Source organism: Staurois parvus, unplaced genomic scaffold (genome assembly GCF_062004578.1).
Source record: "Staurois parvus isolate SC_StPar_1 unplaced genomic scaffold, SC_StPar_1.0 ptg000011l, whole genome shotgun sequence".
In the NCBI taxonomy this organism is placed as follows: Eukaryota; Metazoa; Chordata; class Amphibia; order Anura; family Ranidae; genus Staurois; species Staurois parvus.
Window position 1 is genome coordinate 36,257,493 of NW_028317807.1, and position 23,017 is coordinate 36,280,509.

The 23,017-nt window shown below is 43.7% G+C and overlaps 1 protein-coding gene and 1 pseudogene across 18 annotated transcripts in view; both read right to left on the reverse strand.

Moving 5' to 3' along the window:
* The window catches only part of LRRFIP1 (LRR binding FLII interacting protein 1), a 185,363-nt gene that overhangs the window by 133,929 nt on the left and 28,417 nt on the right, over positions 1–23,017 (reverse strand). The window lies entirely within an intron of this gene.
* Positions 10,646–10,871, reverse strand: LOC149474176 (U2 spliceosomal RNA; annotated as a pseudogene).

Below are 23,017 nucleotides of genomic sequence, written 5' to 3' on the forward strand. Positions count from 1 at the left end.
ATATAACAGTGATGCTTTACTGTACAGCCCTGAGTGCCCTAGTTTAGATGGGTGGTTGGGGGGAAGTAAAACAGTGGCTCAAACACCTGCTTTTACCACCCTCTGGCCATCCATTTGAACAAGCCCTAAATGGTAACCGAGTATGGTAAAGGTAGGAAAGGTGTCCAGTAATCTGTAGCCTAGGATATAATATTCATTTTGGTACAATGTTCTTCTTCTCTATACACAGAACTCGCCACTGTATATTGTATGTAACTAATGTGAGAAGTTCTATTAATAACTTCTGAGGTTAGCAGAGAGGGTGGCTGATGACTTCCACAGACACACCCTGCCCTGGGCTATTTTTGTATGTATACTCTTTTTTTCCAGGCTAATTGGGAAGGTGACAGAGGAAGAATGAAAATGCTGGATGTTAATTATGTTATAAAGTAATATAATCTACAGACTTTAAATCTGCAATTGTGCAAAACAGGTCACCGACAAATACAAACCATCCAGAAAACTTTAGTATATGTATGTTATTCCTAAATGCTCAAACTATAACTGATTACTAACATTTATAGGTAATAACAGGGAATACAATGAATATCTAGTTGCCTTCAGGGGATCAGGAAGGATTCTTTTCCTTCTCTTTTGTTTCTTTCCTTTCCTGGATCATGCTTTATTGCTTTTTTGCCTTCTTCTGGATCAACTTTGGATATAGGATTATGTATTTGGAGGTTTTTATATGGTGTTTTTTTTCAGCCTATGTAACTATGTTTATTACAAGTGCTATTACAGTCTACACAATAAAACATTAGCCTTGATTTTTCCTAAGGCTGATGTCAGACAAATGTTTAGTGCAGCCTTCCTGACCTTAACAACACAGAGGAACCCATGAAATAGCTTCTGGTCGCAGAGAACCTCTGCTAAAAGTTACTATGTCTACAACTCATGATACATTAGTGCAGGGGTCTCCAAACTTTCTAAAGAAAGGGCCAGTTTATTGTCCTTCGGACTTTAGGGGGGCCAAACGTTGGCTGTTGGGAGTAGAAAAGGTCCTGATGTCAATTGGAATAGATAATGCCCCATCTTTGGTGTCAGAGGAAGGAAGAGCACTCCATCGTTGGTGTCAGTGGGAGGAATTGTGACCCATCATTGGTGTCATTGGGCCCCATTATTGGTGTCACTGGGAGGAATTGTGCCCCATCTTTGGTGTCATTGGAAGGAAATGTACCCCTTCATTGGTGTCAGTGGGAGAATTTTCTTCCATTGTTGGTATCAGTGAATGAAATAGTGCCCCAAGGGCTGGATAAAAGCAGGCAAAGGGCCGCATCTGGCCCCCATGCATTAGGGTGATTGTCAGTAGGAAGAATGCTCCTTATACTTGTTGTCATTGAGAGGAATTACTCCCTAAGAGCCAGTTCACACCACATGCAATGAGTTTTTTTCTACATCAGAAACGCATGAACAATAGCTTACATGGATTCCAACGGCAAAGTTCACACTATTGCAGTGCATTCCAGTTCAGTCAAGAAAAGCAGAACATGCTGCATTTTTTCTGCAGGCAACTGCACGGGAATGTGACAAAATGCATCAAAAACACACCGGAATGCATCGAAATGTATCGAAAATGCACCAGAATGTGTTACAGCACAAAAAGGAAACTGAGTAAAAAGAAAAGGCACAAAACACACTGGAACGCATTGAAAATGCATCAAAAACACACTGGAACGCATCAAAAACACACTGCTGCATTTCTGTGGTTTGAAGCGGTCTTTACAGATAGCAGATAAAAGATCAATGGTGTCAGTGGGAACTTATCTGTGAGGCAGAAATTGCTCATTGCTCAAGGGATTTCTAGCAACCTCTTGAGGAACCCTAGGGTTCCATGGAACCCTCATTTAGAAACTCTGATTTATAGTATTCTGTTCATTTTGTTGAACAGCACCTGCCTATACTTTAAGCGTAGTTCCGCCTGAAAAAAAAAAAAAGTAAGCAGCTACAAAAACTGTAGCTGCTGACTTTTAAAATACAGCCACTTACCTGTCCCTCGGTCCAGCAGTGTCCTCACCACCGCTGGTTTCATCGGGCATCTTCTCTCCCTGGCGCCGCTATCTTCTGTGTGGGCACCCGGCTGTGACAGCTTGCGGCTTCACAGTCGGGTGCACACTGCGCATGCGCGAGAAGCCCTTTCTGAATGGCCCCGTAGTCTTCTGGGACCTGTCTTGTACAGTATCCCAGAAGACTACGGGGAGGGAAGGGGGGAGGACAACTTCCGCTTCCGATCGCCTAGGCGATCGCAGAGGAAGTGGGAGCGGGTACCTTTCAAATTCGGGTACCTGCTCCCCAAAGGTGCCAATCCTTAATGGGGAGAGGGTGACAAAGGCTTAAAGCAGAACTTTCCTTTTTAGGTGGAGCTCCGCTTTAACTTCAATTCCTTACTGGAAACAACTAGCACTGATGACAATTGAACAGTGAGTGGCATAACCCCTGCCCCAATATCGCTATCCTGAGGTCTGGCAATGAATAGGTGAGACGCCAAGCCCTGCGTTGTGGACAGAGGAGGGTAACGTTTTCCCATACCCAGCAGTATTGGGATTTGCAGTATAATTTCCTTTGATACTCATCACCATCAATGAAACACATCCAACCAGCACAGGATGTAGCCTGATTTTTTGCCCCATTTGAATGTAAATGCATTTTTTTTTAATAGGCCCTATCGTTATCTCAGTAGGAATCACACTTATTACTGAATGTAATGCTTACAAGTTGACAGCCAGGCTAAATATTTTTGTATGTAGCAGCACATTCTAATCCTCATGTTATCAGCATTACACGCTGTAATGGAATCTCGTGCATGTGTATGATCTGATAAGACGCTCTTACAAGTGCTCTTGTTCTTTGTACTTCGCTGCAGTGAATACAATTGTGACCTGTACAGTTACAGCTTCTGCTATAGTTATCACACGGTGTGCATTTGTGTATGTATGGTTATTTGTCAGCTGAGCCTGACTCAACTTTCAAAGCTTCATTACTATCTGCCCCAGGGCTGGAAATAACCAGTGAGTGGTTTAATAGTATAAAATGCTTATTGATGGTAAACACTGATTACAAATGAAGGATCATATATAACAAGATCCAAATGCTAAAAGCAGTTAGAACCAGTGGTGTCCTTAGGCGGGTGCGGGGAGTGTGTGGTGCACCCGGTGACACCTATCGCATGAGGTGACACCAGACCCTCTCCACGAGCTCCACAAAAAGGAAAGTTTTAAAGCAAGCCGATGATCCCCGCAAGATGGATCGGATCTGCGGATTGAGCATAATGGATCGGAGTTCAATCCATTATGCTTCCCAATCCACAGATCCGATCCATCTTGCTTCCCCAATCCGCAGATTGTGGGCTTGCAACCTATACGGGGTTAACTGATCTAGGTAAGGCTGTGCAAGATCCAGGACTTGTCTGTAACCAGGAAATGTGGCAATGATAGCAGGAACCTCCTCCATCTGATAATCACTTCTCGAGCATGTGCAGACCGGACCGGTGCTGAAAGATCAGTTAACCCTGTATAGGTTGCAATCCGACAATCTGCGGATTGGGGAGCATAATGGATCAGACTCCATTATGCTTCCCATCTGCTCAATCCGCAGATGTGATCCATCCTGCAGGGATCGTCAGAGGGGTGACACCAACCCTAGGGACGCCCCTGGTTAGAACAAAATGTTCAGAACTTCATACTGATAGGGTACTTGCTAGAATCTAACACAGGACCCAAGAGTTGTGAGATCGGTGTTTTAAGTACTGGTTGACTGACTGATTTTGCTCAACAAGTTCTTTATTCATTTATGTTTCATTTACTTTTAGCAGCAAGTGACACGTTTGCTAATAAATCATAACTACGTTAAAGCAGAACTAAAATATCAATAAAACAATGATAAGTCCATTACACATTAAAAGAACAAACAGATATTTCAGGTGAAGCAGAAAGTCACCTAAAATATCAATAAAACAATGAATAGTCCATTACACATTAAAAGAACAAACAGATATTTCAGGTGAAGCAGAAAGTCACCTAAAATATCAATAGAACACTGAATAGTCCATTAAAAGATAAAATAATAAAACCAGCTTTTCTGGCAGAATCCAACTTCAGTTCAGAGAATTCCCCTGCAGTATTTTTTTCAGCCATTAGATGTCCTCAATCTGATGGGAAGCATCAATCTATCCTACTTTCTCTGAGCCCAGGGCATCAAGGACCCATCCCAGCTTGTGACTGGACTGTAAAAAGAGAAGCAATACAGTAATGAACTAATCTGTCATTCTGCTTTCTCCTACTATCAATATATTTCTTGTAAGCACATAAACTGATTGGCTCCTTTGTGTTGTTTCTCCCTCTAACACTCCAGCCTTGCTATACAGAGAATGTAAAGAGCTGACACCAGGTCAAATTTCGGCTACTTGCACGGTTTGCATTTAAAAAAACATTTAATAGTGTAATAAGAGGGAAGTATGGCTCTCTGTAAAAAAATAAAAAATTATAATCACCTAGGTGGATGCAGCATCTGTCCAATGCTGCATCTGTCCCCCGCTGCTTCTAAGACTGAGAGCTGAGCGATCAAAGACCACTGATCACTCAGTTCTCAGTCTTCAGTGAGCAGATAGCCAGTGATTGTCAGTCCCCTGCTCTCTGTTCTGTCCCTCCAGCACTCATTCGAGCACTGACCGATGGGCTCTGTCTCCCAGCGGTGTACTGAGAGGCTGAGCCAGCTGCTGGTCCCAACATATGGGTGGATCTCAACCATATGGTCAGGATCTTTCCTGAGCCTGGACTGGCTCTGTGACGTCTGTGAAAACGGGTCACAGGAGTGCAGAAAACTGCATTTATGTGTGAAAGAGCTGCATTTATGTGTGTCTTATATACTGTGTCTGCTTAGTGTTCAGCTTTAACTCAGATGGATACCCTCCATAATTCTCCATTGACATGCCTCAAAAAAGACCCAGAACACACTAGTGGGATTTCATCCTAAGCTTTCCTTTGAATACTACAGGACTTTCTATGAATTCTGTAGTCAAGATACAGCTGGTGATAAATTATGCACATTTCAGCCAGTTCCTGATAAAACAGCTGAAAATGGCTTCTTGGTAGTCCTGTCGTCACCATCCTTTGATTAAAAAATTGAAGAAGTAGGAAAATCTTCCAATCAAATTCCATTGATGCTGGATGTAAAAAAAACAAAAGCCATTGTGGGAGATTCATATATCTGTGATGTATAGCATGGATAGAGGAGTCTGTTCAATTTTTCATTCAGCCTATAGGTTGAATAAAAAAAATCTGTGCACGGCCAGCTTAAGTTTGGACCAATTTGCTCTGTTTTGCTTTAACCCCAATATAATTCAAAGTGAAGCTCCACGCAAAAGGGGAAGTTCCACTTTGGTGACTCATCCCCTTCCCACCATTAGGAATTGGAACTTTTGGGGAGCTCTCTACAGTCCTTCAAAGTCCAGAATTTATAAAGTTTGTCTGGGCTTTCAAAAAACAAGGAGCAGAGAGCTGAAATTACACACTGCAGAGCTCAGAGAGGAGAGCACTGAGAGCTGATTGGAGGGAAGGGACACACCCCCCCCTTCACACAGCACACAGGAACAGAGCTGAGGCTGTCAATCACAGACTGGAGCTCCCTCCGTTGTCACAATTTTGCTCTTGGCATCAAGAAAACTTGTCAGAAGTGATTCATGCAGCAAGCAGAGGAATGAAACAAATAGAAATTACACTTATTGCTCCTAATTGAAACAAGTGCCCACTATAGAGGGATATGCTTTGTTCTTATTTCACACTTGAGGTTTACAACCACTATCACATCTAAAAAGAATATTATGATGAACAATTGTATCACTCAGATAAACAATAAAGCAGGCTGGGTACACAGAGCAATGTGACAGATCTGAGTATTGCTTCAGACAATGAGAAATCTTTACATTTCTGGGAAGTTTGCACATTTTTATCCTCACGAGTTTCATGTTTGATTAAGCTTCAAGCTATATAAAGCAGCTAATGTAGTGTGTGAAGTCATTCTGCGTCTCCATAGTTCCTTCTCATGATGTCATGCGTGTGACCGTATAAGGCTAGTTTAGGAGCTGTGCATAAACACGAGAGACATCACAGCCATGAGCCGCCAGCGCTGCATGGGAGAGATTACACTGGCAGTAATCCATAGAGCATTAACTTCATTCTGCCACTGACCAAAAAAAGAATTAACCCTCTACTCACAGAGATCTACCTAGAAAACAGAAATGATCACTCGAAAGGATCTAATATTTTAGATACGGGAGGATGCTGCTAGCCCTCCTCCATCCACTGGAAAGATCTACACATCTTGGCACTGCTGATTGGATTTCCATCTTGACACCCTTGCTGCATTGCTCTCACTGTACCTATTTCTGATACTCATGCAACATCTTTGTATGTCAGCTCCTTCTATTCTTGCCAGTAGAATGAGAAGAGTCCAGAAGCTTTACAGGGTGGAGAACATGGAGCTCCACTTACGTTCATCCTGTCATGTAAGGGCTCATGTACACGGGGCGTTTGGAAACCTCTTCTGAATGATGGAAACTGACTGCTAGAAAACATAGGTTAAAAAATGTCAGTTTAGCAGTGTTTGCATACCGCGTTTATGTGCGTTTGCGTTTAGAAGCGTTTTTAAAAGATAATCTCAGGAGACCTACCTAAATGCCCAGAATGCACTGAAAAGTAGTAAAAAATTAACTATTTCAGACATTTTGAGAGGAATAGAGAGAGCAGAAGCAGAGAGAGCAGTATGTGTTGAGATTACCTGTCTTTTCTGGTTGTCTTCACTATGGATCCCATCATGAGCATAATGCAGCAAGTTCTGCCATTTTTTCCTTCACGCAAAACCTGGAACTGACTGCGCTGGTGTACTTGGTCTATTTGAATACATGGAAAACACTTTGCATGCATTTCTGATGATGAAAAAGGCTCTGGACAGAATCTGGACATGGAACAGTTAAAAAAACGCTTCTAAACGCAAACGCTTGTAAACGCGGTTAACCCCGTTTACATGCATTTACAAGCGTTTGGAACTCTGGTAAAATCAAATGCGTTTATGAGTGTTTACATGCGTTTACAAGCATTTGGTGTTTGAAACGCCAGTAAAATCTACTCCTGAACACAAGTTTGGTGCGTTAAAAAAAAACTACTGTAAACTCAACTCCCTGTAAATGACTGTAAACGACTATGTGTACATGGACACATAGGAAAACATTAGGGAGAGTTTAGGGGCTGCTGAAAAAAAAAACGCTGAACAGCTCCTGAACGTCAGTTTAGGAGCTGCAGTGTACATGAGCCCTAAGCGTCACATCCAGAATTTTATATCTTTTTTTTAAAAGCTACAGTCAATAGTAATGAATCAGAAATTATTTTCTGCCACCTTGCCTATTTATACAACTACACCTCCCAGGGACACTGGTGCGAGGTTTCTACACTCAACATCCCAGGGATGCACACCAGCTGTAATCTTTATGATATATTATTATTATACAGGATTTATATAGCGCCAACAGTTTGCTTAGCGCTTTATAATATAAAGGGAGACAATACAGCAACAATACAGTTCAATACAAGAGGGTTAGGAGGGCTCTGCTCCTTGCAGCTTACAATCTAAGAGATTGATATATACATTTATAATAAATAATAACACAGTATAATTCAAATGTAAAACCCTTAGGCCCTTTTTTCGCACATAGGGTCCAATCAGGTATGCCTGTCAATTTTTCATGCGTACCCTCCATTCACCCCTATGGATTGGCGGCTGTAAATGGATTTGTGTCCATTTACACCCACCAACCTCTGATCCGATCAGGTCCTCTAAAAAGAAAAATCCTTCCTCCATCCAGGAGTCCATTATTTATTTATTTCAGGTACTTATATAACGCCATCAATTTACACAGAGCTTTTACATATATATTGTACATTCACATCAATCCCTAGCCCTCAAGGGGTGTACAATCTAAGGTCCCTAACTTACATTCATACACATACTAGGGCCAATTTACCTACCAGCATGTCTTTGGAGTGTGAGAGGAAACCGGAGTACCTGGAGGAAGCTCATGCAGGCACAGGGAGAACATGCAAGCTCCAGGCGGGTGGTGCCATGGTTGGGATTTGAACCAGTGACCCTAGTGCTGCCAGGCAGAGGTGCTAACCACTTATCCACTGTGCTGCCCATCCTCCTCCATCTAGGTGGAATGGATTGGAGGGCAGTCAGGTGCAAACAAACAGTGAAGTCCGTCTATACCCAGCAGCCCATAGAGCAGAGTGGGCTCTGTCTGAGTGGACAAGGATGTCTCCTCCTCCCGCTCTGCTCTGATAAGCAGGGAATCAGTGGACAGATCCCTTGCTGATCAAAACGGAGTCTGCCCCGTGTGAAAGGGGCCTAAAGAATCTTCAATAATCTGCAGCAAGGTTAATTTCCAATAGAACATACAGTTATGTAACAATTACATATAAAAAACTATCCCAAGTACAGTTACAAAAAAGAAAATGTATGTAATCTCTCCGATTATATATTGTCTGTTTGTAAAAGTACTAGGCATACACATGTGTAGCTGTAATCAGTTGTTATAAAGACAGAGAAATAGAAATCAACAATGACAGCTGAAGAAGTCTTCAGTTATGCAAAAATATCTATGTACTCCATTCACTTATGAGAACTGCAAACATTCAGATCTTTCCTGATAACTAAGAACTAACAAGAGTTTCATTGGTGTTCACTCACTTATGATCACCTATATTTACATGAACTCAGTGTTCTCTATAACTCTCTGGGTCCCTCTACTGACGGTTTCATACCTTACATGTTGTAGTAGAGCATTGTTGAATGTTAGCCATAGATTAACCCCCAGGTCACATCAAGCCCAACTTTGAAATCGTGCGACGGGTGAGATGCCAATTTCAGGAGCAATTTGCAAGACATCTGACACAGATGTCTATGCAAATTGCACCAAAAGTAGTACATGCACTACTTTAGAAATCGGTGCAGCTGTGACCAAGTCAGAACCACACCGATTTGACCACTCTAATTGCGGTCATTAGGGTGCGACTTGGCCAGGGGCGGACTGACCATTTGGAAACTGGGGCACTGCCCTAGGGCCAGGGGTCAGTAGGGGGCCCCATGAGATGCCCCTGGTACCTTTTTCATAGGCTTTTTTGAGTTTGGGCAAGGACACAGGGGCCCCATGATCCCCTATTGCCTGGGGGGCCCATGAGTTGTCATACAATTTGCCAATGACTTGGCATACAATTTGCAAGTCTCATGGGATGCAAATCGCATGCTAAGTCGCACCTGATGTGACTGGGGTGTAATCCAGGAGGTTTGGCATTTAGAACTGAAGTTTGGGTTTGGCTTTTCTTGTTAAGTTACATTGGTCTAGCTTGGACCAAAGTAAGTATGCATGTGCCATACTTGGCTGATCCCTGTGCAAACTGAAAGTCACTGTAGTGGGACTACTTGCTTCTGTGTCCCATGCCGAACGGATGCCCTGCTGCATATTAAACACAGAGGGTTGCTCACTCAGCACAAACACTATTCCGAGAACACTTTGGGCTTTTTTTTAAACCCAAAGGTGAACAAAATAAGTGTGCATGTGAACACACACAAAAAGTGGACTTGAGGGTGTGATTTTTGTCCACCCCCTGAAGGGGTAGGACTTCTACCCTGAATCCCCAGGGCGCAAGGCTCCTGACAGGGACAAGGTTGTGAACTTGGTCCACCTAGTCAAAAGGTCTGGCAGACCCCTCTCCTCTTGGCCTCCGAGTACTAGGTCCCGTGGCTCTCCCAGAGAACCACACAGGTTCAGGAGAGGAAGGAACCTGGTGGCCACACATCCTCCCCCTAGACTTCAGGGCAGGCCCAAAGGAACCACACCCTCCATCCAGTGAAAAAAAACACACACAAAAGTGACTAACACATGGAGAAAAAGAAATAAAATAAAATAAATAACTGTGGCCATGCAGACACCATGGCATGGCCAGGCAATGTGGATCCATTCAAACCAGGAGGAACTGAGCCCATCCAGTTTTTCCGGTGGATTACTCCCGGGCCCCAACAGCCTGTGGGCGCCTTGTTTTCTGTTCCAGCCATTACTAGCCTTTAGAGTACCCATCATATACAGCCATCCATTCTCACCTACCGTATATACTCGAGTATAGGCCGACCCGAATATAAGCCGAGGTACCTTATTTTACCACAAAAAACTGGGAAAAACTATTGACTCGAGTATAAGCCGAGGGGGGAGGAATAGTGCCCCATCGTTGGTGTCAGTGGGGGGAGGAATAGTGCCCCATCGTTGGTGTCAGTGGGGGGAGGAATAGTGCCCCATCGTTGCTGTCAGTGGGGGGAGGAATAGTGCCCCATCGTTGGTGACCCCTGCTCCAGCCTGGGCTCGCTCGCTCCCTCCCTCTCCCATGGTACACACTTACCGGTCAGATGTCTTCCTTCTCCGGCCGCTCTCCTCCTCTTCACTCGCTCGATCTTCGCGGTGCCGCTCGGCTCCTCCTCTCCAAGCTCCACCTCCTCGCCGGTGATTGGGCGCCTGTGTGCCTCTCCTGAGCTACAGTTCCGGCGGCCAATCACCGGTGAGGATTGATCCCGGGGGTGTGTCCAGATGACAGGGACGGCATGTCATCTGCAGACGTTGACTCGAGTATAAGCCGAGGGGGGCGTTTTTCAGCACAAAACATGTGCTGAAAAACTCGGCTTATACTCGAGTATATACGGTAAAAGGAGAGAGTGATGCTGGATTATACTTTGTCCCTACTGGACACTGATAAGAACAGATACTACATTTGATCTTAGCCAAAAGGCAGAGAGGCCAGGACACTTTGTAATTTTTCAATGACTGCAAAGCATTCTCTGTTTGGATGAGGCAGGGTTGTGATATCATGTTCTCCATCTTGTCCAATCAGGGAACACTTTGCATTATTGGGGGAAAGTGTTCTCTGAATGGAACTCACACCAAGCAAGTGACCCCGTGTTCACTATGCAGCAGGGCAGCCACTCAGCAAGGGATCTGGAAGCTAGCAGAGATCACCGTAGTAGCAGTATTTTCTACAACACTTTCCAGCCTTCACAGGGATTGGCCAGGTATGGTATATGCATACTTACATTGGTTCAAGCTGGACTAATGTAACTATACAAAAAGGCCAAAGACTAAAGTTCAAATTTAAGTGATACCATATAAGTGGTTGTAAAGGCTAAAGTTTTTTTTACCTTAATGCATTCTCTGCATTAAGGTAAAAAACCTTTTAGGTGCAGCTCCCCCCCACTTCCGCTAAATACTTACCTCGGCCTTATCTTGATCCAGAACTGTGCCTGAGAGCAGCACTGCTGCTCCCTCCCTCTTCACTGGACTCAGTAAGGGCAGCTGGAGCCATTGGCTCCTGCTGTTGTTAATCAAATCTAGTGATGAGGGAGTATGGAGCGGGGCCAAGCTGCATTGTCTGCGTCAATAGACATGCACAGCCCAGTTCAGGATCAAGCCCACTCGAGTGGCTTGCTATGGGGGCAGTCATAATGGAAGAACCAGGAGCGCAAGTGGGAGACCCCAGAAGAGAGAGATTGCGGCTGCTTTGTGCAAAACCATTACACAGAGCAGGTAAATATAATATGTTTATTATCCTTTTTTTTAAACTGAGACTTTACAATTATTTTTATCAATCTGTGCTGCTACTGTCATGTAGGTCAAAGATCTGCCTGTGCTGTCTGGGCAAGGGTGCCTAGTTCACAATACTGACTGCACAAAATATAAATCTTTTTGCAGGTGAAAAAAATTCAATATATGTATATAAGGGGTTTACAAAAGGTTTCTGTATCTCATCAACCCAAATATATTGGTAAATTATGAGAATAACAATAATGTACTGTACATTGCTGCATCAGACATTATAATACTCTGTGCGATACTATCCAGTTATGTTTCCCTGTGCACAAAATGACAGTTATTTTAAGGCCAGCGTGAGAGACTGTTTGTTATGAAAACAGGTTTCAGCTCGCATCAGTCACAGTTTATCACTCTTTGAGTGATGACTCATTCTGTGGCTACATCCTTTTGAAAATAAAGATGATGAGTTTCCCAGCCAGTAATTTTTTTGTTTCACAAAAAAAATAGTTTTTTTTATGTTTTAGGCAACATTAGAAGATATCTAAAGCAAAAGTTCACCTTGTAAAAAACATATAATAAAATGCGCATTTTTGCAGGTAAAAAAATGTGCATTTACAAATTTTTTTAGGAGCATGCAAAGCATCGCACCAGCGATCAGCTGGCTGGTGCCATGCAGATCTCCTGCAGATACCAGTGTAATCTGTCTGCCCATACATCATGCGGGCAGGCAGTTTCACACTGACAGGAAGAATCATTGAACTACTATGGTGCTCAACAGTGCCATGGTAGTTCATTGAGAACTACAAGGCGACATCCGCAAAGGACTCTATGAATGAACAACGCGGCCATGTGGGCGGAGCCCCACACAGCCACGCTATTTTCAAAAAGTGACAGCTAGTATGGGGAACTTCTCCCTGTAATGCTGTCACGCAAAGGGCTCAGGTTGCCGAGGCCCTGCAGGAGCGGGAACATGTTATATGTTCCACCCAAAAAATGGGTGGAGCATGTAACACGTTCCCAAATGTGAACTAGTCATTTAACCCTTTTATTGCCAAAGCAGTTTTTGAGGTTTTTTTTGCACACATGTTTAAAAAATCCTATTAAGCCTTAAGATTACATAACCCCCCCCTCCAAACATTATATATTTTCTGAAAGAAGACACCCTAGAGAATAAAATAGTGGTAATTCCAATTTTGTATGCCACACAATACTACCGTAGAGGTCTAGGAAAGTAAAATTTCAGTAAAATACACACTAAAGTTAGCACAAAAACACAATATATTACCCCATTTTTGGTAAAATGTAAAAGATGATGCACCGAGTAAATAGATACCCAACATATCAAACCTTAAATTTGCATGCACCCATGAAATGGAAACAAACTTCAGTGCCCTATATTTTCTAAAGGCGACGCTTTAAAAGCCCCCTATAGGTCATCAGTCTGATCAATGAATGACATGGCCGTACGGCCAGAGCCCAGAATGGTCATGCTATATTCAAAAAGTGACAGCTAATATGGATAAATTCTCCTCGTACTCCTGTCACACAAAGGGCTCAGATCGCCGAGGTGCTGCTTGAGCGGAACATGTTACATGTTTCACCTTAAAAAACGGGTGGAACATCTAACATGTTCCCGAAGCTGAAATTATCCTTTAACAATGGTACATAGAACAACAGTGTGTACAAAGGTGTAACCACAGATAGAGTCTATTGGATCCCAATATAAAATGGCATATGTTTAGTCCTCATGCACACTTGTTGTTTTTACAGCTGCTGTTTTTGGCTTTTGACATTTTTGTACAGATAGTAACCCCCCAGCATGTTATCCTATGTGTCCATGCACACATAGACTGTAATCAACGTTTTTTTGCTGGGATGTTTTTTAGCTGGAAAAAAACCCAGGACTAGTGAGTTTCTAGAGGAATTTTTTAACTGTATAACCACTCTAATGCTAAAAAACGTGGTAAAAATTTTTTTTATAAAAAAACGCTAAAAACCGCAAATGTGGGAAAACGCCACTAAATGCGGCAGAACTCCGCTAAACACTAATGCAAAAACGCTACAAAAAAGCTGAAAAACTCACTTTTTTAACGTGACTTTACACAGCTAACGTTACCAGCATTATCAAAATTTCCAGTTTGCATGAGAACTTAGATTGCATAGCTTTGGCTGTGACAAAATGAGAACTTTCAGTCTAGCACAGGGTGTAGAAGGACCAGCGATTCCAATGAAGAATGCTCTTTGGTACCAATTATGTAGCTTCAAAAGTAGGGGGAGAGTGCCACCAGTTCAAGACTAAGGCACAAAAGCAAGAGAGAATAAATGGAAAGAGGCAAGAGAAGCCAAGAAAGGGGTCAAAGAGGAACAAGGGGTAACAAAGATAGAGAAAGGGTATAAGTAATTTATTTGCATTACCTTGGGGCACAAATAGTAACGTTCATATGTAGCACTGAGTGCTTGACCTTGTATCGCCTTCATTCCTGGACATTACTGGGATACTTTATGCTCTTGTAATATTGGGTTAGTCTCCATTTGTAACTTAACCTTGTCATGACATCACAGGTGATACCAACACTCATGACAGTTAATAGAATCAGGTTACTCATCCAGCTCGAGGTCAACAGCTGTCAGGCTATAAAGTGTAAGTCAGGTGTTAAACAGCTAATTGCTTCTTACAAAGTAGTGTAAATAATTATATCATCTTACTATAAAAAGGATAACCAGTCGTTTTATGCTGAGGGGGCTAAAATGAACCAAAAAGCCCTCCAGGTACTGTAAATTATAGCATTACTGATTTAGTTCTAGCTAAAGCAGGAAAGGTTTAGAACCTGTTTGGCTTTTGTTGCTGTCTATGTCTTCCTGGGTATTTAATGGGCAGGGCTGCTGTTAGAAACCATGGGGCCCCATACAGCCAATCTGACAGGCCCTCCATAAAAACTCCATTTACTATGCTTCAGTTATGAATGAACACAATGAGGAATTGGTACCGTTGTGTTCATTCAGGGAAGGAAGGGGCTGGTAATTGTGACATATTTACCAGGCTTCACTGTAAGTCGCACGATTTCAAATTCGGGCTTGATGTGACCGGGGGGTAAATGGATGTGGTGGCAACCCTAATGAGTGCCCTAAAATTAACTCCATTGTATTTTTTTTAATGAAATTTAGCATTTTATAAACCATTGCACTAAGATCATGTAACATAAAAAGTTGGAACTACCATAAATTTATTCTCTAGGGTATCTGATTTCAGAAAATATATAATGTTTGGGGGTTTTAAGTAATCCTCAGGCCTAAAAAATTGGCTCTGGCACTCAAGTGGTTCAGTGGATGTAAAAAGCTAATGTAAAAACTGATGTAAAGTGATGAAAAACTGATCCATTTTTGCTTTGAAAAAACGTGACTGAACTAATGAAACGAATGGTCCTCAAGTATGAAAGGAGCCATACATGGAAGCCCTCCATGTGGCTGGGAACCAATGTATGTACATGGCCTGAGAAAAAGAAAGCTGTTCACCCAGTTTATACCCTTAACATACCATAAGCTGTGCACACACACCCCAAAATGTCTACAGTTTCTACAAATAAAAGCCACATTTTCCCACACTTTTAGTCATACAAAATAGTTATCACTTTTTAAATGTTGTGTATTAAAGGATACTGACACACTGATGAAGATTAGAAAAGTTTTACTGTCTATTTAAATGGCACTTATATTACTTTTGCTTACAATTATAGGAAGAGGGTCATTGTAAGGAAGGGCTGCTGTTTGCTAATCTATGAAGCTATTAGATGTTCATTGAGCTCAGGGGATTCAAAGATCATTAGAAGGACACTTCATTGGAACAGGCAATATGCAAATTAAACAGGTTATCAGTGTAATTAGTTCTTTAGAAAAATTCAATTGCCCCTAAAATAACTTGCTTTAATTATTTGCAGCTTCTGAAATTGAACGTTTGTTCAGAAATTCCTTATTTTATATATATCTACTACTACAAACTTTTATCTGCATGACTCTAATTACTTTGCAAAAGCAGAACAGCAGGAAGCAATTGACCTACAGATTTTAACAATCCACCAGAGAACTGCATGTACAATGGGAACAATGTAATTTTAATGCATTTTAATGTGGTCAATTGAGTTAGCCTAGGTCCTCTAACAACTTCATCTCTATATCAGGATTTCTATAACTATAGAATAAAATCTCCCTGGTTAAAATATTCTATTTTCAATACATATTCAATCCATAAGTACACTGTCCTGCAAATAATTTTATGGACATTTCCTTTGCAATTTGCAAGTACTGTATATAGTTACCAATTACCGATATACATCAACTTTAGTAAAAGATTTGAGAATTTTTTTCCATGGTATAGAAGACATACAAAAAAAGTTTAAAGTTGAGGACAGAGCTTTGGGCAGGGCGGAGAAGGGTTTGAACCTCTGCCAGAGAGCGAAGAGAAATACATGATACATCCAGGGAATGTGGAGCAAGTGGGTCACTTTCCACTGGTGCCTGTCACATGGAGACAGAGCAAGTCTTTAGCCCTGAGTAAGATCCACATGGAACTTACACAGGGCTTCCTCTCTTCGTTTTACCAACGCTTGCCAAACGCCCCTATAGCGTTTGGCAAGCGTTGGTCCGGCGTTTGCGGAGCGTTTTTTAACGCTCGGCAAACGCTCCGCAAACGCTGCATGCACGGTTTAGTGGCAGTTGCTAGGCATTTGCCGAGCGTTAATAACGCCCCACAAACGCCTATAATGCAGTTTGAGTGGTGTTACCGCTCCGCAAATGCCCCGCAACCGCATCGCAACTGCACCGCAAACGCCGGCCGGGCATTTGCGGAGCGGCCCCATAGACGAGAATAGGAGGCTTCAACGCCTCCTGACTCGACCAGAGGCATCCGTTTTGCCGTGACGCAACGCAAACGCTCCCGTTAAAACAGCACCATATGCTGTAATGTGCAGAATTGGCAGAGGCGTTTGGGAAGCGGTAAAAACGCTTCCCAAACGCCTCTCTGCCGCCTGCACACAACGCTAGTGTGAACTTAGCCTTAGCTCACCGTGGTCAAACACACCAAATTAGTGAAAGGAAAATCATTAGGTGCAGATGGGCAGTTAAGGTAAACCTGCATTAGGCAAGTATTGGTTTACTTTAAAAGATAATTTTACCTTTTGGACAAAAATAATAAATGCAAATTTTTTTGCAGGTTAACCACTTGCACTCCCGAGGATTTACCCCCCTTCCTGACCAGGCCATTTTTTTGCGTTACGGCGCTGCATTACTTTGACAATTACGCAGTAATTCAACGCCACACCCAGATTAAATTTATGTCCTTCTTTTCCAACGAATTGAGCTTTCTTTCCGTGGTATTTGATCACCTGTGTGTTTTTTATTTTTTGCGCTATAAGCAAAAAAGACTGGCATTAACCAGTTCGGCTCAAGAGAAATTTTTCGCATACAATTTTGAGAAAAAAACAATATTTTGGACTTTTTGCTATTAAACATGTCCAGTAAAAAAATTTTAAAATTCAAATTTCGTCATAAATTTAGACCAAAATGTATTCTGCTCCATGTCTTTGCTATAAAAAAAATCCCAATACGTGTACATTAATTGGGTTATGTGAAAGTTATAGCATTTACAAATGGCGTTGTAGATACTGTTTTTTTTTTTTAGTAATGGCGGCGATCAGCGACTTTTAGCAGGACTGCGTCAGGCATTCTGACACTGAGGAGAACAAACTTGGTGTCACTGACATCCCCAGTGACACCAATACAGTGATAAGTGCTAAAAAACAGCACTGACACAGTACTAATGACACTAGGCATGAAAGGGTTAATGTGGCGATCAAAGGGTTAACTGTGTGTAGGGAGTGTTTTACTAGGGGGTGGGGGGGGTGTTATTCACTGTAAGCACACTGATCGGGATGGCTGTGCTGTGCACAGCCATCCCGAGCAGTGTGCCCGAGCTGACAGGGAGGAAGACTGTTTGTAAACAAAACAGTCTTCCTCCCTGTCGGTGATTTTTGGTAATCACCAGGCACTGGCGGGTAATCACCGGCTGCGACCCGGTGATTGACATCCGTGGACCAGGGAGTAACTGAAGAAATGTTCAAAAAGTTTAAAACAAATAAATATGATCTACTTTTCAATCTATTTACTAATGCTAGCCACACAAGGGTTAGAAATAGTCAGTGTTGATTGAGAAAGTGAAACTCCACTTGAACATCACAGAGCAGACATGTAAATGCTGATTTTAGAGACTTTACTAGGAAAAAACAGTGATCTGTGTCTGTAACAAAAACCAGAAGAACTGTTAGATTTACTAATGCAAAATGTTGATTATCATTCCTCTTTTATCCACTGAGATCCTATAAAAACTAGTGGTCAGTGAACTTTTCCTGCGCAGTATTAAGAACACACACTATGTGCTGCATTCCAGTGAATCACTTTGTTTTTACAAAATGACTCCATAAACGCAGATAAACGCTCCATTTCTCTTTGTGTGTGGAAGGTTTGAATGTGTTAGACATAGCTGTATGATCAGCAATTAAAATAGCAGTAACTATTTCTGTAACTCTGACACTAATGTTCCCTGTAACTCTAAAGCTAACCTGTTTAAAGCAGAGCTCCACCCAAAAGGGGAAATTCCACTTTAAAGACTGCTCCCCCGCTCTCCATTAAGGATTGGCACCTTTGGGGGGGGGAGTAGGTACCCGAGTTTGACAAGTACCCGCTCCTACTTCTGCTCTGATCGCCTAGGCCAGTGATGGCGAACCTTTTTGAGCCCGAGTGCCCAAACTGCAACCCAAAACCAACTTATTTCTTTCAAAGTGCCAACACTGCAATGAAACCTGAATATCGAGCTTTTGGTTTAGAAAAAACAACTCGTACAGTAGTGCAAACTAATTAACAGTACAGGGATGACCAGAGACTGCGGACACAGTACAGGGATGACCAGAGACTGCGGACACAGTACAGGGATGACCAGAGACTGCGGACACAGTACAGGGATGACCAGAGACTGCGGACACAGTACAGGGATGACCAGAGACTGCGGACACAGTACAGGGATGACCAGAGACTGCGGACACAGTACAGGGATGACCAGAACTGCGGACAGTACAGGAATGACCAGAGACTGCGGACAGTACAGGGATGACCAGAGACTGCGGACAGTACAGGGATGACCAGAGACTGCGGACAGTACAGGGATGACCAGAGACTGCGGACACAGTACAGGGATGACCAGAGACTGCGGACACAGTACAGGGATGACCAGAGACTGCAAACACAGTACAGGGATGACCAGAGACTGCGGACACAGTACAGGGATGACCAGAGACTGCGGACACAGTACAGGGATGACCAGAGACTGCGGACACAGTACAGGGATGACCAGAGACTGCGGACACAGTACAGGGATGACCAGAGACTGCGGACACAGTACAGGAGATGACCAGAGACTGCGGACACAGTACAGGGATGACCAGAGACTGCGGACACAGTACAGGGATGACCAGAGACTGCGGACACAGTACAGGAGATGACCAGAGACTGCGGACACAGTACAGGGATGACCAGAGACTGCGGACACAGTACAGGGATGACCAGAGACTGCGGACACAGTACAGGGATGACCAGAGACTGCGGACACAGTACAGGAGATGACCAGAGACTGGGGACACAGCACAGGAGATGACCAGAGACTGGGGACACAGCACAGGAGATGACCAGAGACTGGGGACACAGCACAGGAGATGACCAGAGACTGGGGACACAGCACAGGGATGACCAGAGACTGGGGACACAGCACAGGAGATGACCAGAGACTGGGGACACAGCACAGGAGATGACCAGAGACTGGGGACACAGCACAGGGATGACCAGAGACTGGGGACACAGCACAGGGATGACCAGAGACTGGGGACACAGCACAGGGATGACCAGAGACTGGGGACACAGCACAGGGATGACCAGAGACTGGGGACACAGCACAGGGATGACCAGAGACTGGGGACACAGCACATGGATGACCAGAGACTGGGGACACAGCACAGGGATGACCAGAGACTGGGGACACAGCACAGGGATGACCAGAGACTGGGGACACAGCACAGGGATGACCAGAGACTGGGGACACAGCACAGGGATGACCAGAGACTGGGGACACAGCACAGGGATGACCAGAGACTGGGGACACAGCACAGGGATGACCAGAGACTGGGGACACAGCACAGGGATGACCAGAGACTGGGGACACAGCACAGGGATGACCAGAGACTGGGGACACAGCACAGGGATGACCAGAGACTGGGGACACAGCACAGGGATGACCAGAGACTGGGGACACAGCACAGGGATGACCAGAGACTGGGGACACAGCACAGGGATGACCAGAGACTGGGGACACAGCACAGGGATGACCAGAGACTGCGGACACAGCACAGGGATGACCAGAGACTGCGGACAGCACAGGGATGACCAGAGACTGCGGACAGCACAGGGATGACTGCTGACCTTTGGGGAGGGAGGGGGAGCGGGTACCTGAATTTGACAGGTACCCGCTCTTAGTTCCGCAGAGTTTTTTTTTTTTTTATCTTACCTGTTCCTCGATCCAGCCGCACGCTGTCTTCCCGGCTTCTGTAGTGTGGGCGCTCGTCGGACAGCCGGATGCCCAGTGCGCATGCGCGAGAAGCGCTGCGCTTTGTGATTGGTCCAGCGGCTTCTGGGATCTGTCATGTGTCCCAGGTACCGCCTTACCATTCACAAGGAGCACTGCTTCTTGTGCATGCGCACTTGGGACCCGGCTGTCACGCACACTACAGCCGGGAAGACAGCGCGCCGCTGGATTCTCCTGGCGTGCCCACAGATAAGGCTCGGCGTGCCGGCTGTGGCACGCGTGCCACGGGTTCGCCACCACTGGCCTAGGCGATCTTAAGTGGAAGGTGTCCTCCCTTCCTCCCTCCCCGTAGTCTTTTAGGACACGTGACAGGTCCCAGAAGACTACAGGACCACTCAGGAAGTGCAGCGCTACTCGCGCATGTGCAAGCTGTCACAGCCGGGTGCTCACACTGAAGATGCCGGCACCCAGAGAGAGAAGATGGCAGGTAAAACGGGCTGCAGGGTACACACCGTGGGATCGTGGGACAGGTAAGTGTGTGTTTTTTAAAAGTAAGCAGCTACAGTTTTTGTAGCTGCTGACTTTTATTTTTTGACAGTGTAAGTGGAACTCCGCTTTAAGTAAACTCGACCCCTGTTTGATTTACCACATTGAAGACAAACCATTCCTGTGTCAAAGATGCCAGAGCAGAGGTCCTAACACCAGAATCTACTGCTTTGTCGAAAATTAGGTAAGTTCTGTACAACCCTTGGAATATTATTCAGAGTGATCCAAAATGGGGACATCTGGAGATGCATAGCATGTAGGTGGGTGCAATTTACTTTTTTCACTTCACTTTCTTCACTCTTTCCTCAACCGCAAAGGCATAGCAGAGGGAGAGGAAATCAAGAGGAACAATGTTCCTCTATGGTCTCCTGCATCACTAGGGAAGCTATCCGGTTGGATGCTGCTACCCCATACTCTGGTGGCCATCTTGCGTCAGGTAGAATCTATTTAAGAATAAAAAAGGAGTAACAGGTGCATGGTATACGCAGTCCGCATAGTCTATAGGTTGAGTGTGGGGTGAGGAGCTGGAGGGGGAACAAACGGTCTGGAGACACCCGGCAAGCTGTTGTAGAGTAAAGCAAGTGACTCTAGAGTAGGTAAAAAGAGATAAACAGCGCCTCTGAGTGTAGACTGTTAAAAGTATTTAATAGTGAACATGAGTAAAACCACTCACATATAGATGGTAAAGGTAAGGCTCATAAGGGGTTAACAATGCACAATGATCTGGACCAGAACACAGGAGTGCCAGCTGGACAGAAGGGATCGATGGAGAGATGTTAAAGAAGCCTGTGGTGTAAGCCTGGAAAGTCTGTTGGGACTTTGGCTGGACAGCAGGGAGTGCTGAAGCACTGCGAGATAGAGCCTGGAAGGGAACGCCTGCCAATTTTCTCTGCACTCCGGAGCAGTGGCGATGGCGTGTGACGTCACAAGCATGCAACGCGTTTCTGAGCATGCGCAGGATCAGAGGACATGACTTAGGTAAGTATAAAGGAGGGTAAGGGGGTGATAGAAACACTGGGACATTTTTTACCTTAATACAGGGAATATATTAAGGTAAAACATGTCCAGGTTTTAGAACCCCTTTAAATGCTTTACATCAGTTGGGATTTCAAGAACAATTCTAGACAGCAAGAAAACCAGTCAGTAAGTTTAATGCATTTTACAAATAATGCATCTGATAAAAATCAGAAAGTTCACTCAAAATACTAATCAAAATTCTCTGTATTTCACTACTAACAGAATCTAATGGGGCCTCTGAGAGTGTACTTCCTATAAATGTACTGTTTACTTTTTACTCTCTTTACGCTTGCATCATCACTAGGGATGAGGTTGGGTTCCCCACAACCATGTGTTTGATGCAGACCCTGTGTATGTAGCATTCACAGTTCTGGTAAATATATGAGTGAGTTTACCAGACCGAATACTTTGTAAACATAATGCACCGCCTGGCCTTTGAATTCAGCTCGGTTGACTTAGAAGAGCCAATAAGGTATTTTTTTGGATAAGCCACACAACCCCCACAATAAAAGGGTGAGGTCACAGCAACTGTTTTGACAATGTGCTTTATTTGTGATAGAGATTTTGAGAGATTAGTGTAGGGCTTGTAGACACCAGCAGGTCTATTAAAGTAGAGGCAAGTCTTTATTGAATGCTATATATGTAGCAAAATACTGTGGGGGTTATTTATTAAAACTGGAGTTGCAGAATCTGGTGCATCTCTGCAGAAAGACCAGCTTCCAGGTTTTATTGGCAAAGTGTAATTGAACAAGCTGAGGTTACAAGTTGATTGGCTACCATGCATAGCTACACCAGATTCTGAGTGTTCCAGTTTTAGTAAATCTCTCCCTACTACTACAGGCCTTTTTTTAAAAGGTGACAACAGTGTAATATGCCTTAGCACAGAAGGCAGGACAGGGTGATCTACAGTAAGAGATTGTGGAAGACGGGCAGAACGTTATCACCCCATAATACAAAATACTCTAAACAATGGCTATTATATCAGTATAACCAGCTGTTTATGAAGATAAAATGAAAATAAAAAAGCTAAAATTAAAATTAAAATAGGCTTTCCAAGTGATATTATTATGTTAACGATTATAAGGGATTTTAGTAGTTAGGGTTACATCTACTTTAACAAACTTTGCTTGTGTTCCTTGAATTGTAGTTCTGGGCTCTGTTATAGTAGATGGCTAGTG